The 17,896-nt window shown below is 23.5% G+C and overlaps 1 non-coding gene across 1 annotated transcript; it reads right to left on the minus strand.

The window, feature by feature from the left end:
• Window positions 1-17,608: 17,608 nt before the first annotated feature.
• Window positions 17,609-17,686, minus strand: TRNAL-UAG (transfer RNA leucine (anticodon UAG)). The gene has a single exon. It is a non-coding gene; the product is annotated as a tRNA-Leu (tRNA).
• Between the last annotated feature and the right edge of the window lie 210 nt (window positions 17,687-17,896).

Genomic DNA, 17,896 nt, shown 5'->3' on the forward strand with positions numbered 1-17,896 from the left:
TTTTCGAAAAAATACATTATTGTACTTTTAAAAAATATAAAATTTTGCAGAATCAATTTAAAAGAAAATGAAAAATTGAATGATAATAATGTAAACAATCATAAAGAAACACATTTTTACAGCTCTTCTATATGTACTTTACAATGAATAGGGCTAAATTTGCAATTTCGTGAAAGATCTATTAATAATAAAACAAATACGCATTATCTAGATTTAGGAAATATCTTTTCTTTTTTTATATAAAAACTTACATTTTTTTGGATGTAACATTACCTTTAAAATACTAATCGAAAAAGTTTTTATACGTTTTAAATTTCAATATTATAATATTTATGTGCGGTAAAAGTAGATTTGAATGTATCTAGAACTATCTTTATTTTTATCTTGAACTCCGATAAACTTCTTTTTTACAAATTTCAGGGTCAAAAAGTAATTTTAAAATTGCTAGTTCAGTAACTTATTACCAGATTATGCTTCAGCAATTTTGTGTGAAATGTCAGATTTAAGAAAAAAACATGTAAATTATAAGCGCATTGATTTATTAAAATGGTATATTGACCTATTTTCAATTTACTGCGGTGAAAAACTGTATATTTATTTTTCAAGAATAGACGCTTCATACAATATTAAACTAAGATAAACCCATAAATTTTTTTCATTTTATCTTAGGCTAAATTTCTAGAAATTATTTTTGGAGTTATAGGGATTTAAACATAATAAATTCTGGTTTTATTGCCAAAGAAAATCAAATTCGTCATAATAAATCCTTCACACAATATATTACATCTTCATAAAAGCTTAAAATAAAATCTTATGTATTAACACAGAGTTTTGATTGATTTCAACTCCATAATCACAATTTTTCTTTTTATTAGAGAATAAACTTCTTATCTGGTGTTAAATAAGCTTTTTTAAATGTTATTTTGGATATGTTCTTCTAAAACTAGCTCCAAATTTTTGCACATAAAATAATAATTTGCGGACACGTTATTAGAAAAATTAAAGAAATAGTGATTCTTTTTATTATATAATAAGTGTTGCAAAAATCGATGTATTCGAAGCAAAATCAAGATAATTTTTTTTACTAGGATTACAATTGATTTTAGAAATTTATCATTTTGTGATACTATTAGCCTTATTATAAGGCATAATCATTTGAAAAGGTTTAATTCATTGATGGATAAGTTTTATTTTCCGTAATAAACAATACCAATAGATTAATTTACTATCTTGAAATATACTAGGATAAAAATAAACAAAATTTATGTATATTCAGCGAATATACAATTTTTTTTCTTAGATTCATGATTGAATTCGTAATTTAATTTTTTTTATTTGTATTTTTTTATTTCAATTTCTGTGATTCTTATTATGATACAATTATTAAATAGAAAATTTGATTTACCTGAATTCATTCAAGACTCCCGACAAAAGAAAAAAAATAAGGGCATATTTTTTTATTATGATAAAAGTATTAAAGGTCTTTATGATATTTATTGTTAATGAACACCAGATTTAAATAAAATCAGTCTTTTTAAAACAGTTTTTGACAAAAAAACATTAAAAATAGATAAAATCCTTTTCCACAAAGTTGCAATATCAAGAAATATCTTTTACTTTGAATGGCTTTGCATTTTTAAAATGATCCTTTATCATGTTTATTTAGTTTCAATGAATTGTAAAAAATTGTACAAGCAAAAGAGTATCAGCAAGCCTTAATGTCAAACCAAGTGTAACTATTCATGAATTTAAACTAGATCAGGCACATTTTTTTGTTCTTAATGGTTTATATATTTCTAATGCGTATATAATTTACAATAATACGGAGCTTAGTATTCCACATGAGCTCTAAAAAGGGTTAAGACTCTTAAATTAAGCTTTTGTATGGCACGATGCGGTTTAATTGCGCGGCATATGAATAAAATATTTATCTAAGAAACTTATGAATAAAATATTTCTGCAGAAAAATATAAAATAAAATATTTATCAAAAGAAGCACATAAAATAAAATATTTTCATACAAACTATTTTTTCTACCTATCTATGGTGTGCGATGTAAAGATTAGGATTCAAAAATATAATGTCAGCACTTGAAAATCAATTTTTATATCAAAATTAATTGCAGGGGCTTATAAAAGTGAAAAATAGTAAAAATAAAACCGTATATTTCTACAATAGTTATCCTTTTTTTCACGCAAAAGAATAGATAATTCAAAAAAACAAATAAATACCCTCATAAATCGTTTAAAAAAAATACTCCAAGATGCTAAGGAAAAGTCAAATAAAGATATCTCAGAATTTCGCTCTAACATGTAAACGAAAATTTTTGTTGTAAATAATATAGTTGTAGAAATAAACCAAAATATTACTGAATTTTCATCATATGTTTATTCCTTTAATGTAATCTAAAATTTCTATCATTATAAATTAAGATCATAACGGATATTTTGCTAAATTTTAGTATTATGGGGCAAAATAGAACCATACTGTAATTCAGATCTTTTTACATTGATAATTTTCTGGTTTCAATTTTAGTTCTTTTTTCGAGCACTAAATTTCTTATTTCCTGTGCGTACAGCGAATTAATACTTACGGCTATCTTCTCCTATCCATATTCTTCTTTAAAACCACTATTACTTTCGAGAACTATGAATCCAAGGGGTTTTCTCAATAACTAGGCTTATATGTTTATCTGGATCTCGTTAGCGACTTTTACTATGTTCTGATACCTTTTATGATACTATACATTACATTGTAATACTGAATGCTTATTTATGTGCAAAAATATGCCTTAAGAAAATACTTTTCAAGTTTCAACATTTCATGACAAACTAATCTTTAAAAAATAGATAATTCAATAAATTCATATGGATTAAATTTTTCAAATGCGGAACTACACCTTAAAAATTCATGCAATACAAAAGAAAATATATTTTATTTACAAACACATCAATTTATTCAATTTCAATATACGCGCAAGACATATGTGTCAATAAAAACATTCTTAAAAACACAAAACGTATCCTTATATCTGTTAAAAGCCAGAAGATAAAAATCAGCAAAACTATAAAATCTAAAAAATAAATGCCTGGATATAAATTAAAATGATCTTTTACTAAATATAATGAAATGCTGATAGCATTAAAATATATGAAAGTAGTTGTATTCACTGCAATTAGAATATACTAAAGCTTAAAAGTCTCTTTATAACAATAAAATACTTCAAATATATATATTTTTATACAAAAAATATTTTATGTAAGATTCAAAGCTTGTTTACTGTAAATATAAGGATCAGAATATATTTTTGGTGATTTTATGTATATATAATCCAGTAATTATTTAATGAATTCACTGTTTTACTTGTCCATAAGAGCAGGATAAAACTGTTACATCAGCAATAAATAAATATTATCAAATTCAAAACTCGCCTTGCACATGATTTAGCAATATATTGTATATTGATTACTCAGAAAAGATGTAAACACTTTAAAAAAAGCCCTATCCAGTTATTTACATATAAATCAAACAACAAAAATATATTTTACATTTAAAAATACACCATAAATTTCATACCACCGTGTGTGTTTATTTACATTTTTTATAGAACATAAATAGTCTATAAAAATTTAACACTATATTCTGCTAATAGTCGAGCCAATGCCTACACAATCATGTGAAATATAAATCCTTGTTTAATAATGTATAAAAGAACTTGGGATATCCAACGAAGTCGAAAAATATATGAAAACCATAGGATTGAGAAAGACTATCGAACTAAAAAGTCTTGAGAGAAGAAGAAATATCATGGTATATAGCAGAGGAAGAGATAGTAAAAAGTATTGATAAAGTTTGCTCAAGGATTTTAACATACAATCTGTTTGAGAAAAAAAAGTCAAATAAAAATCAACCTATTAATAAAATAATCAAAAATATGGTATATAATTATGAAGCTCGATCAAATATTTTTCTAAAATTATCTTAAAATTCACCATACCCATAAAATTATAAAAAATAAAAATACTTATTAACTATATTAAAGTAATCAAATCAAAACAATGAAATATTTCTTTGACTTTAATTTCGATGATTGACACGCCTATCATATTAGTTATTTCAAAATACAAGTTAAATGATTTTACTTAACATAAAAAAGTGCTTTCGCTGCATGATATTTCTGGTTATTCAATTAAATCTATAATTAAAGGGATATCTATCACAAAAAAAAATAAGTTATCAAGTTTTATTCTAATTAATCTTTATTGTAAATAATAAACCTCTAATTAGATCGATTTAAATGCCCTTTTAACTAAGAAAAGTGTTTTAATCGTTACAAAAAAATTCAGAAATAATCTTAAATCTGTGTTTAAAAACAAATCGTCGATAAAATAAAAAAATAATGTAAGATGTAGTCATAATAAAATAAATATTTTAAATCCTTTCTTGATCGCAAATAATTTTAACTAAACATATATTTTTATATGGCCGTAGATAATATTATTCAAGAAGGGAATTTAACATATACTGTTTTATTTAATGCAATAAACATAAAATCCTCAATTATGGAATCATATACAAATAATACAAAACTAAGTGTAACAAAAGAGAAACTTATTTCTATTGCACAAAATGCTATTTTTTGTGAATTTTAGGTTTATTTTGTGGATTTATTTAAGGTTTTGAATAAACCAAATTTACTTTTAAAGAAATTACCAGTTTAAAGAAAAAATATCATATTAAAACCAGATTAGAACAAGAAAATTAGCATAACTTAGCATATAAGAACTTGAACTCGCAATATTGTTGCAATACATAAATTTCCGATGATTTTATTTTTCTTTGAAAAAAGCTTTCGAACATACAATCAATATGGTTAAACATAAATGGGGTGTTTACTTTAAAATTTAAACAGAGGTAAATAGTTTTCGCAATAAATAACCCTGCAAAGATATGATAACAAGGGAAATAATGAAAATAAAATCATTTTATGATAAAATTGCATAAAGTTTTAAAAAAAGTATAACAACATAGAATTATTAAAGAGGAGTTAAAGGACCAAAAACACGAAAAAAAGTAAGAATAAATCAAAAATATAGATTTATAAAAAAAGAAAAAAATTGGAATATCGTAAAATCAATCTAAAATAATAATATTAACTATATCAGATACAATAGTCCAAGGTAACGCATAGAAACAGAATTTTTGAACTTTAATACCAGAATGTTAAATCATTTACCGCAAAATTTAAAGGGAAATCAAAAAAACAAACATCTTTTTAAAAACATTTTAACTTAAATTTTCCAATTACTTGTAAAAATCAAATTAAAAGAAATTTGAATGTTTTTAACCACTCAAATAAACGTAAAATATTCTATATTTTTCAGAAAAAAAAGGAGAATTTCCGAGTAAAAACTATTAAGAGGAGTATAAATATTTGTATGCTCTAATTTTCTATGCTTAAGCTACTAAATTTATAAAAATTTAATGAATTGTAAGTTAAAAGGTTCTATAATTAGCAATATATAAAAAAAATAAAAGATATGCAGATCAATCTAAAAAATCATAGAAAAAACCCAGAAAAATTGATTGCTTTTTTTATAAAAAATCGAAAATCTTAAAAAAAAATTCACACAGGCCTAGAATCTGACAAATAAGTATATTATAAGTGCTTAAAGGCAATAATAAATGGCAAAGGGGTTCATATAATAACAGCGAACTGCAAATATTTTTTCTCAAACGAGTATCAATTATTGAAATAGAAAGACTTAAAAACCAGTAAAATCATACATAAATAAAAATATAGCAGTTTTCTTGGAAAGAAAATAAACTTTTCTATAATATTCGATTTGTTTGATGGAACATTATAATTTTTTTTTGATATAAATTTTTTTGTGACAATATAATAACCATTGACAGTCACGAATTCTATAACAGAAAACCACATACATGAGAGTTTAGAGTATAGAAACATCCCTAAATACAAAGAACATGTTTGTTTTTTAGTGTTAAAATATTTATTAATGTAAGATTTTTTAAAGCAGTATAAAAGTAACATGCAGGAAAAATATGGAGGAGCCTAAAATTGTAATTAAATAATATAAAATTTTCTAAATTATATACCTATAGATCTATTCGTGAGCTCCATAAGTTATATTTTTATAAAAAGTATTATACATTATATCCTTTTATCAATTTGTATTTTATATATATTTTATAATTTAGTAAAAATAAAGCTGCGCGCTTCTGTCAATTAACAAGTTTACGTATATTTTTTTATATAAATATGAAAATTGATATAAATATGCAAACATTTATTATTACGTTTTAACTCTAAATTTCGCAAAAACATATTTTTATAAATGTTAATCATAGTAGTTGCAGAGCGATCTTAGATTTTTAGATATAATAATTCTCTACCGCCATAATATTCTGGCTGAAATATCTAAAATTGTTCATGAATAGTGTTACTTTTTTTATAAATTCCTAATCTATCAAGTTTCTTCTTAAATTTCTATAATTTCGCGAATCAAATAATGAAAAATACAGATGATGAACATGTGTTATAAATCTAAAATTTACTTTGAATATCCATATTATAAGTATATATTAAGCAAGAAAAAAATGATTTTGTAAATAAATAACACAGAGAATAGAAACAGATATGTTATGCTCATACATAGAGATAAAATTCAAAAATATGCTCGTGAAAATTCAAATTAAATAAAAAAGAATCTATTAAGAATAACTTCGATTTTTTTCTAGAGCAAGAAAATAGAACAACAATCATATCATGTTAGGATAGTGGTGCATCTGTTTTTATAAGTGTTATTAATACAAATAAGCTATTTGTGAATGTATTTTGATGAAAACATCGTAACTGCAATTTTATTAATCGAGACTGATGTTTATCATTTAATGCCATATTTTTAGAAAATAAATTCAAATTAATATTTACTAAAGAAATAGCAAGTTGTATTCTTGTAAATAATATTTTAACTCGAATTAAACTCTGTAAATTCACTACAGAATAAGTAAAAATTTGGTAATGGAATTTTTGATTGGTCATTATACATATTTTTTCATTTTAAATCACGTTTCGTGTTATAATAATACCATAGCTATGAACTTATTAGATTTTTTATCTATAATCGCCTATATACACCAAATAATTTTTAATCAAGTTTCGTATTTTTCTTTTTGGCATAATCAATGACTTTATTGATTTTTTTCTAAAATTACCCACACATTTCAATTTATTCATAATATTTGGTCTTTTTAGTTTTAATAGATATAGTCGTAAAAAATATGTTGTTATTTAACTTCACAAGGACACTGAAGTTCTTTCTAGCCGTCAGCTGATTTACTAAACATCGAAACATCATTATTCACACGACTTATTCAAAAATTATGAGTAAATTTATATAAAAGCGAACACATTAAAAATACTAAATTTTCTTGATTTGTTGCCATGTAATATATGGTTTATATATCGCGCCATCAAAATAAGTTGAAACTTATCCACAACACTGTTATCTTTTCGAAAAGTAAATTATACAACAAGTTCACGATAAAAATAAATACTCCATATTTACATAATACGCAGACGTCGATATTAATAAAATTAAAACAAGCTAATGAGCAATAAATCAAATCTATATACATATATCCACAAAAAAAATATTTTTAAAAAGAAGGCGATGATTGACCTCGCATCAAACAAAATCAAAAGAAAACGTGTATACGCTATGAAAAAATTGAAAGCACAAAAATTAAAAAAAAACATAATAATACGAGTAAAATGAAAATTATTACGTGAAAAACTTAATCATGATTTTGTTTTATGTATTTTTGGTTAACGATATATTTAGATGCATAAATTAATCATCATTTAAACCATCCATAATTGTAGAATTTCTCTATATACTTACAAACACATTCATTTAAAAATATAAATGCATAATAAATTATCTATAGTGCATTTGAGTAAATTTAGTAACCTTTACACATGTTTATTAGAAATGCACATAAGTTCTCGCATGAATTAACATAGTTTGAATTTAAAAAAACACATAAAAAACCTAACAGAATGAGAGGCTTGAAAACAACTAAACCAATTTTTTTTAATGAATTAAATATAGTTTACAATAAAATGACACAGTATTTGTTGAAACGTTGGCAATAAAAAATACTTATTATAAAAAAATAGTGATTTCTATGCAGTAAATGTAAATGTACTGTGTATAGAGATGAAAAAAAATAAAACATATATTTTATGCATAAAAAGCCCCTATAACGTTTTGATACTATCTGGTCAATTAATAAAAAAATATAAATTATTATAAAAACAAATCTATATATAGAATATTATATAAAAAACCCCAGAAGCCCGATAATAAAACGGAAAAATATACAAAAATTAAAAATTAAATCTTAAGTGATTGGATATAAATAAAATATACTTCTAACCTGCAAGACACTTGAACTCATCTCTTTTGAAAGAAGAAGAGCAGTTGATGAAGACAGATTAGGGAAAGATTAATTAAGGTGTAACAAAGAGTAAAGCAATATTCTTAATATGCTCTATACGTTTAAATAGATGAAATTGATATAAAGAAACTTATCCCATAAATAAAAAATATTTTTTTCTAACCTTATGACGCTAACCTATTTAATAAACAGATTAAATTTTATATACAAATCATTTGCCGACTAAGAAGGATATAAAAGTATCAAGTACGCAAATCAAATGATAAAAATATAGTTTTTGTAAACATGGTGTATTCGGTTGGAATAATAACAAAGAAAAAAAGTATACTGTAAAATTTCAAAAAATCTGTTAATTTATTTAATATAAATGAATTTTTTATGATTATTAATAGTTAATTAGAAATGAAATTGTCATTTTACAGGTTATTTTTTTAATAAGATCTCATAGATCAAAGAACTTTATAGTTTATTTATATGAATCAAAAATATCATTTCGAAATTTGATTCATTACTTGATACCCAGGACTTTATTGTGATACGAATTTATCATATATAAATTTAATAAGTTTTTTGAGTTACAATGATGTAGTCTAGAACTATGCACATTTATTATTGTTATCCCAAATCTATGATTATAATCTCTTGTTGTATTGAACAAAGTTGTACAATCAAGTACTTCTATCCTGAATAACCGATTTAGTATTAACAGATAAAAATTCTATTCACAATTTTTAATATCGTTTGTAATCGATAAATTCATTTAAAAAGAGTTTTGAATGTTATTTATGAGCAAGCGAAATATTTAATCTTTTTTTAAATTGATTAAATTATTTTATTTATATATTAGGAACTGAATTTCCAGAAATTGAATTTTTACATACAATCTTAATGTTGAATTATCATTAGTAAATTTTCGCCCACTCTTAAATATATACATAGTGTATCTCAGGCACATATTTAGAAAAGACCAAATTATTCTATAAAAAAACATAAAATTACACCCATTCGGTATTTATTTTGATAAAAATTTCCCATTATTTTATTGCTTCTATAATCTTATTTGTTATATAGTCGGGAATCGAAAGAAAAATTGACCTTTTCTGTTAAATAGTATTTATTTACAGGTAAGAGGGACGATAATAAATGTAATTATCTGTAATTCAATTCTAAACACAAATTATACATTGATATTATTTGTTTATTCAAATATATAAATAATAAGCTTGCAAAATATGTAATAGTAAGGGTGTTTTCAATGATGAAAATGTAAATGCATTTATAAATTGTCGCCTTTTATCACTAAAAATTACATACAAAATTTGAATTCCCAATAAAATAAATTAATATATTATTAATAATTTTTGCTCATAAATATGCGCTTTTTAATTTTACTAATGTCTAAAATCCCATTAACTCCGTATATATTTAGCCCTTAAAAAAAGAAGCAAACAATAGTATTAAAAATAAAAAAGAAGTAACAATTTTTTTTTGAAATGGGATTGTGATATTTTTTGCTTCAAAGATAGAAGCTATTGCCAATTAAAACCATATAAAATGCTTCGAAGCATGGTTAGATATGATTATAGAGACGGATTTTTTTCTTGATGTGATTCTCTTTCATAAATTTCTTGCATCTATTCTTTATACATATAATTTATCCGCGCGTTTAAGGTTTTTTTCTGATTCACAAGTATTTTTAGAAGATATTTACAAATTCTTAATGTATTAGCTAATTTATATGTTACTTAAAGCTGACTTTAGTTTTTTATTTTTGACAAAATAAAGGCTTATGCTTCATAATTAGCTGGAATTTATTAATCAAGAAAACTTAAAAAACAGTAAAATCTAGTTTTTCGTCCTAGAATCTTCAGGATATAAGTTAAAAGCTTAAAGTTTTTAAATGATGGTCTTTTGATTTAAGGATTTAACATTTTATATATTTATTATCTTATTGGATCCAACTAGTTTTAATGAACCGAAAGACATCATGAGGTAAGCTAGTTTCTAGCGATTTATAGCTATTATTAATACAGAAAAATAAAAGAATACCCGAAAGTTTTTATTATTGCCATAGATTCAGAAAAAGAAATATTTTGTGATAGTAGAAGAATCTATATGTTTGCTAGCAGATTGCTTTGGTAAAATCAATTATAATTTCCAACATCACTTCTTTTATATTTTCAAGTAAACCAAGTTCTAAAATCTTTGTGATTTCTTCGATTGAGAAAGAGGTTAAAACAAAATTAACAAACTCTGGCGAATAGCTATTTATAAAGCTATCAATCATGTAAGATGGATCGAGTCCTTTAAGAGACTTTGAATCATAAAATGAATTCAGATCTAGTTTTGAGGTGATAATTCACCCAGCCGCTTGAATTAAAGATGAATCAAGGGTTCCAGATTTATCAAATTTTTCTAGTGATTCCCCATCTTCTTTTGATATAATTAACGGATTGGAATTCAGTATTATTGATCTATAGCAAAATTCATGATTTGTAACTGTCTAAGAAGATGTAGACTCTTCAAGGGGATTATCAGCAAAAGAAAATGAATGGGGCGTAATTAATGTAAGAACGTTGGCTGAATTTATTTCTTGGGAATATTCCATATATAAATGCGGAGGTTGATATTCAGACGGGTCAAAAGGTAAAAATATTATGGCGTCTGTTGACGAATTAATTTTTTCTGGCAATAAGCACACATAAGCTGTACTTAAGTTATTTTTAAAGTCTGAATATATGCATCGATGTCTTTAAAACACAAAAAAACAAAGTACTCTTTAAGTTAATCTCCGGTATAAAAATTTTTTTTCTATAGATTAATAATTCAACTGAATATTTTGTTCAGAGGCCATCTTAAAAAATTTATATGGTGGACTTTCTTACATTTCGAAAAAGACTAAGCAATATTATGTTTTTTTAAATGATTTGAAACATACATTCGTATGTAATAGAATTCGCAAATGACGCACCAACTTCAATATTATCTAACCTAACACCTTTTATGTCTTCTCTTTTTTTATTGTACGTTTTTTTCCTTTAAAAAATGGTTTCAAGAATCTCCTGTATAGCTTTTTTATATTTTTTTTGAATCCTTATAATGACCAGAATCTTTTTTTATCGTTGAGCTAGATATACGACCAGACCCTAGATTTTTAGAATTTATATCTTCTTCAAAAATAACTTTTATTTCAAAAAAATTTCACAATTCCCGATTGACATCATCTGTTATTTTCTCTACTGCCATAACATCAGCAAATTTCTTTAACTCTACCAACAAAAATCTTAGTTTTTAGTCTAATTTTTTTCGTATTGACAATTTTCGATTTCGAAAAGCCCACTATAAGACGTTGGGCTTGGTTTTGATTTTTTTTGTATTTAGGCTGTTCTGATTTTTTTGTTATGTAAGCTATGAAGTGAACGCCTTGATTAATATCGTTTTAGATTCTTTTAATGCAAAAAATCAACTTCTTTTCATGTATACTAAGTTTACCTTTCTTTTGGGAAGATATAAATTCAACTACTAACAATAAAAAAATAAAATGTTGAGATCGAAAGCTTTCATATAAAAATATAGAAAATTATCTTGTGTATTTTTATTGTCATGCAAGTGATAAATATAATATCATAAGAGGTTTATCAAAACATGTAATATGATGAAAAGAAAGCCTTTTATTACAATCATTATTGATTTAGAAATCTCTCCGAGCTAAAAAATTGATTGATTAAATAAATTTAAAATTAAATATAATTTTCAAAAAAGTTTGGTGTATTGCAAGGATGTTTCTCGTTTATATTTATGAATATACAGTTACTTGAAAAAAATTTAATAAATTAAAAGTGTATTTACTAACATAGTATGTCACGTTTTTATTTTACAAAAGATAAAAATATAAGAAACATATCAAATAATTTATATTAGTGACAAGAATACTCAAAATAATTTTTAAGATAAAACCTTTATTTATTATAATCATTATACGATTTAAAAAAATCCAATTTAAATTGTACAAATCTATAGATTATTTTAAAACCATTTGGGGCTCTTAATTAATTATATAGTATAATATATTTGTTTATGTTTAAGAATTCAAAATCTTTCAATGTATATATATTTAAATTCGATTTTAAACTTGGTAATAAGTATAAATTCATTGAAATAGACTAAATTAAACGCCTTTAAATCGTGTTTTTGTATTTGAGATGATATTTTAACCACCTTAGCATTTTCTAGAATAAAATTAAATAGTTAAAATATTGATTATAAAAAAATATTAAGTCCAAAAAGAACCATAAAATATCACATAAAGTCTTAAATATTTTGATTTAATTTATTTATACACAAACTATTTAATCTTTTTCACTTGTTTTATTTCTTATAATTCAATCAAATTTATAAGCTATCAATACACAAATCACAATCTTTGATTGAATGATATGCTATCACTCAATTTACTTTTGGTTGTTCGGCTTTCTAAATATCACACAAATACATTTATATTCAGGTATAATCAATAAAATTACAAATTTGAAATAATTTTTTTTAATGCAATATTGTTAAAATCCTTGCGAAAGTGTTACAACATGAAATTCTAATAATATTTATTTTTTTCTAAATTAGAATGCTTTTTAGCGCCAAAAAAAATATAATATCGAGATAAAATTTTTACTTAAGATATAGTAACTATCATATGTACACAAAAAAAATGCAGTCAGTAGTCCCCCAGAAAAAAAACTTAAGCAAGCTATAATTGAAACTAGAGGGATATCTATATGAAGAAATTTATGGTTTAAAACATGCATAACAAAGAAAGCAACTCTTCTTGCATTTAAATCATCTAGATTAAACATATAAATTATAAATTCTTGGATAGATATAAAAAAGTTTAAAAAATATCTTTATTGATATAATATCTCTAATAGTCTTCCTTATAAATATAAACACGATAAATATATAAACACGATAAATATATAAACACGAAAATAAGATTATTTTTCTTTTCGAAACCTTATTAAAAGCTAAATTTTATGGAAAACATAATACATTTCACATTTCAAGACTATCGTATTTTTATAATGTTTCGATTTCTAGTCTAATAAAACCAAGATTTTTTATCATTTTTGATTCTTGAAATAATAGATACCTTTAGGACATCTTTTTGATTTTTTATCGCAAATGTGATTTTATTCTCTGTATCAAATTTATTTCGTTTTTAAACTTTTTAATTCTGGTATTTTTTCACATGCACCAATTTACATTCATTGAAGATACCCAGAAACGGTGCTTATAATTCTTTATAAATACTATTGGAGTATTTCCGAAATTAATTATAAGAACAATCACAATGAGATGAACTATTAAGTTTATTTAACGAAAAGGTTGTTTTTGTGCCATGAACAAATATTTACAATTTATTTGTGATTATCGTAAAATTAGATATCTTTAAACTATTAGCTTACTCATCTTTAACGAATTTGTCCATATATTATGTAAAATAGAAAAAACCCATTACAATGCATCCGTAAATTATAATTTTTTTTGCTGATTTAAAGTGTATTCTAGAAATATAAGGGCTCAAAGTCACTAATATTTCGTAAAAAAATATCAAATCGACAACTTTTTTGTTTTGTTATAATGATTGTATTTAAAATAGTGGAAGACGTATAATGTTTCTTTGTATTAAAAGATTATTAAAATGTTATTTTTTGTATATAAAATTGATTTCTCCGTAGGAATCAAATCAGAAGCTAATAAAAAAGGTAAAATCGTTTACATTAAGATAAGAAAAATAATTTTTGTCATTAAATTTCCAAAATATCGGAGTTAGATTGTATATAGATCACAAATATTTACATTATTGATTTCATAATATTAAGAAACAGTTGAATTAGGAAAAATTAGTTACTGAAAAATTATATCACAAATATTTTATAAAATATGCCGTCAAAAGAATTCAAAAAATTATAAAATGTTGGAGATAATGATTAGATAAAAAATTGAAGTAAAATTTGATTAGACATAGTTCGTACAATGTTAATATCATAGGTCACATAGTTAAGGTAGTTTCAGATATTTATAATTAAATATTATGACCAGGATAAATAATTTTATTTGTTGTTTATAAGAAAATATTTATATATTCTAGTTTAAGTTTTGAAGAAATATGTGCTTTGAAATTCAAAAAAATAGTCCGAATAATTGGAAAGAATATATATTTATGATAAATAATATAGTTGAACCTTTGAAATTTTATCAATTTGATTTTTTTAAAGTTAATAGACACACAAATATGATGAAGGGGAATAGGAAAGGAATAAAGAAGTTATTAACAATCTAAAAAAGATTTTAAAAGATTAATTTTTTGTTGCTTTATATGATAAATAGCAATTAATATTCATTCATTTTTATTTTTCTTCAAATATTTGTTTTGTTTATTCCTTCATATTTCAATTTCAAATATTTTATTATTATAATTTTGTTTATTATTGATGCATTAGTATGCAACACAAGATTTCGCCTTGAATTGGGAATTCCAAAAATAAATCGTTCTATATAGGTATACAAAAAAAATTACCTTTAAATAAAATCGATGCGTGGAATCTTGAATCAAAATTTATATATTTTGCACAAAATAATTTTTATGCGTGTTATTTGGAATACATGGTTTACAACTTAAGTCATATTCTGTATTATTGAGCTAAAGAATTAGAAAAAAGAGCCATTAAAGTTTTAAAATGATAGTGAAAATTACAACCATCTAAGGTTTTCTAGTATTGTACTTTAATAGCTCTAGTAAATTTTAAATAAGAGATAAAAATTATAAAAAAATCAGCCCAAAACAAATTATTTTTATCATGATCTTCGAAACAAATAACAAAATTGAAAAAATGCAAGATAGAATTATTTTAATTGCGAAAGATCACATAGACGAAATATGAACGAACAAAAATATATATGTTTAAATGATTGTGAGCGATTAATAAACATTAATGTATGCATATTTTGTAAAAATATAGAAGCTTATCATATATATCTATAGATTCTATTAAATGATTATATGAATTAACAATGTAAATAACAAACGGAAAGAATAAACAAAGCTAAATAATTAAAAATCACGAAGAAAGCAATTTTAAAAGCATTGATATAATATTTCACATCAATAAAATGCTAATAATTTATAAATATTTTTAAATTTTATAAATTTAAAAATTAATGACAGGATTCATTTACGTTCAATGAAATGTTAATAATATAATTCTTTGACACTAAAGTAAAAAAAAATACGAAATAAATTTGACACTTAAACTGTTTAACCGCTTCAGGAATCGTTCTATCACACCGATGATGGATTTTTTTTGTTTGCACACGTATACAGGTATTGAAAATAGTCTTTTTGCCCCTAATAAATTATCTATTTATACTTAAAACTTTGTTTAACTGTGGATTTACCAACTATGTTTTCTGTATACTTTTGCAGCTAAAAGTAAACTATTATTTGTTTTAAATCTAAAATAAGCTTGCATGTGTAGAATTAGAATCTTCAATCATTCATTTAAATTCTTTAATTTTAATTGAAGATATAACTATAAGTCTTATATGTAGAAAGACACTTGAAACTAAAGACTTATGAGAAAAGAAGAGGAACACACGAGGATGAGATGACAAACCTTATTGATGATATTTATTGTATTTCACAATCTGTTTGACAAAATATTAAACACAAATAAAATATTAAACATAAATAAAAAATTAACACATAAATAAAATTATGGATATATAAATATAATATCGAATATTTAAACACTTAACTATTGTATCTATTTGACTATTAAGCATATAATTTATTAATTATCCGATATATTGATATACGAAAAAAAAAGTATCCCTTGATAGAAATTGGTGCTACCAATAAATGTATTAACATGATCATAAACGAGAAATTAAGAGATACAATTAACTAGCATCTGGATTGTCATTAATATATAAATATAAGACAAAGATTACACCATATATTGTAAAATGGTAGCAAAATATCATAAAAGTTACTTAATGAAGATCGAAGTCACAAATCAAATCGAGGAATATATTCAAACTATAGAATTAGGAAAGAAACCAGACATAATAAGTCTTGAATAAAGAAATAGTATCGAATAAGATTTAAAAGAAGAGGATAAGGCCAAGAGTATAGATATGATGAACACTTGGAAAATCAATTAGGCTATGCTTGAAGAGAAAATTTATATGATATATCAAAATTCACCCATGAATAAAATTATAGCTTCAATAAAATATTTTTAAATAATTTTTTTTTATGGAAAAAAGCCAAATGCAGAGCATATATATTTATTTAGATCAAGACATATAATTTTTCGTAATTTTTAAAGAAAAAAAGACACATTCCTTTATTTTAAAACCTAAGTTTAGTATAGAAACTTGACATAGAGCAATATTTTTGCTGTGGTTCGTCCTTGGCTACAAATTAAAAACTTTATAGAACAATAAGATGTTTAAAATAGTTGAAGGATGCAGATCATTAAAGAAAAACAATATCGAAGGATTCACTTTTGAATTTTCATAGTATATAACAACATTTAATTTTTTTCTTGGGGATAGTGCCTGTATGTATAATAACACGGGGTTAAAACGATTAAGCTAGAATGACTATTCTATGATAAATTTTTTTGAATTAAGTTTACTAAATTTATTTAAGTTCTAAATAAATCGTGGTATATGTTGTTGATAGAAATGCAATTACTTTTAGAGTAAAAAGAACGGCTAAACTATTTTTTTAAACATGTAATTTTTTCAAGAATTTGTATCCGTGATTCCTATCCTAATTTTATATGCAAATATTATAAAAATGCCCACAAATTTTGTATAACTAGTGTTATCCTATTTTTGAATACTTTCTGTTGACAAAATTTTAAAGAATAATGTCTAATAATATTTATATTTCTAGTCCGAAAAACTCTCAGCTAAATATGAGAACTATTTATTGCACATTTTACAGTATTAAAATGAAAGATAACGCAATCAAAAGATCTAAAATCAAAGGTTTTCAATCTTTTTATTTCGAGATGTTAAATCTTACTGTAAATTACTGCAAATTATATTAAAATAGTGTGAGGGGGATTCGAACCCCCGCCCGAAGAATGGACTCTAATTCCACCGCCTTAGACCACTCGGCCATCACACTAAAAATTTTTGGAATTATTTAATATTATTATCTTTAATAAGAAAAAACCATAAAATTTAATTGTAATGACAAAAAATGACGAATTAGAAAATTATTTTAAATTCAAATTATAAATTTGATCATCTATAGATATTTTTATATTTTTCAAATTATTAGGTACGTATTTTAGTTTAAAATTTATACTTGCTCTAATTATTTCTTGCCTGTATT

The sequence above is a fragment of the Rhyacophila brunnea genome, unplaced genomic scaffold (assembly GCF_057557595.1).
Source record: "Rhyacophila brunnea isolate RB1 unplaced genomic scaffold, BYU_Rbru_1.0 scaffold_122, whole genome shotgun sequence".
NCBI classification, from domain to species: domain Eukaryota; kingdom Metazoa; phylum Arthropoda; class Insecta; order Trichoptera; family Rhyacophilidae; genus Rhyacophila; species Rhyacophila brunnea.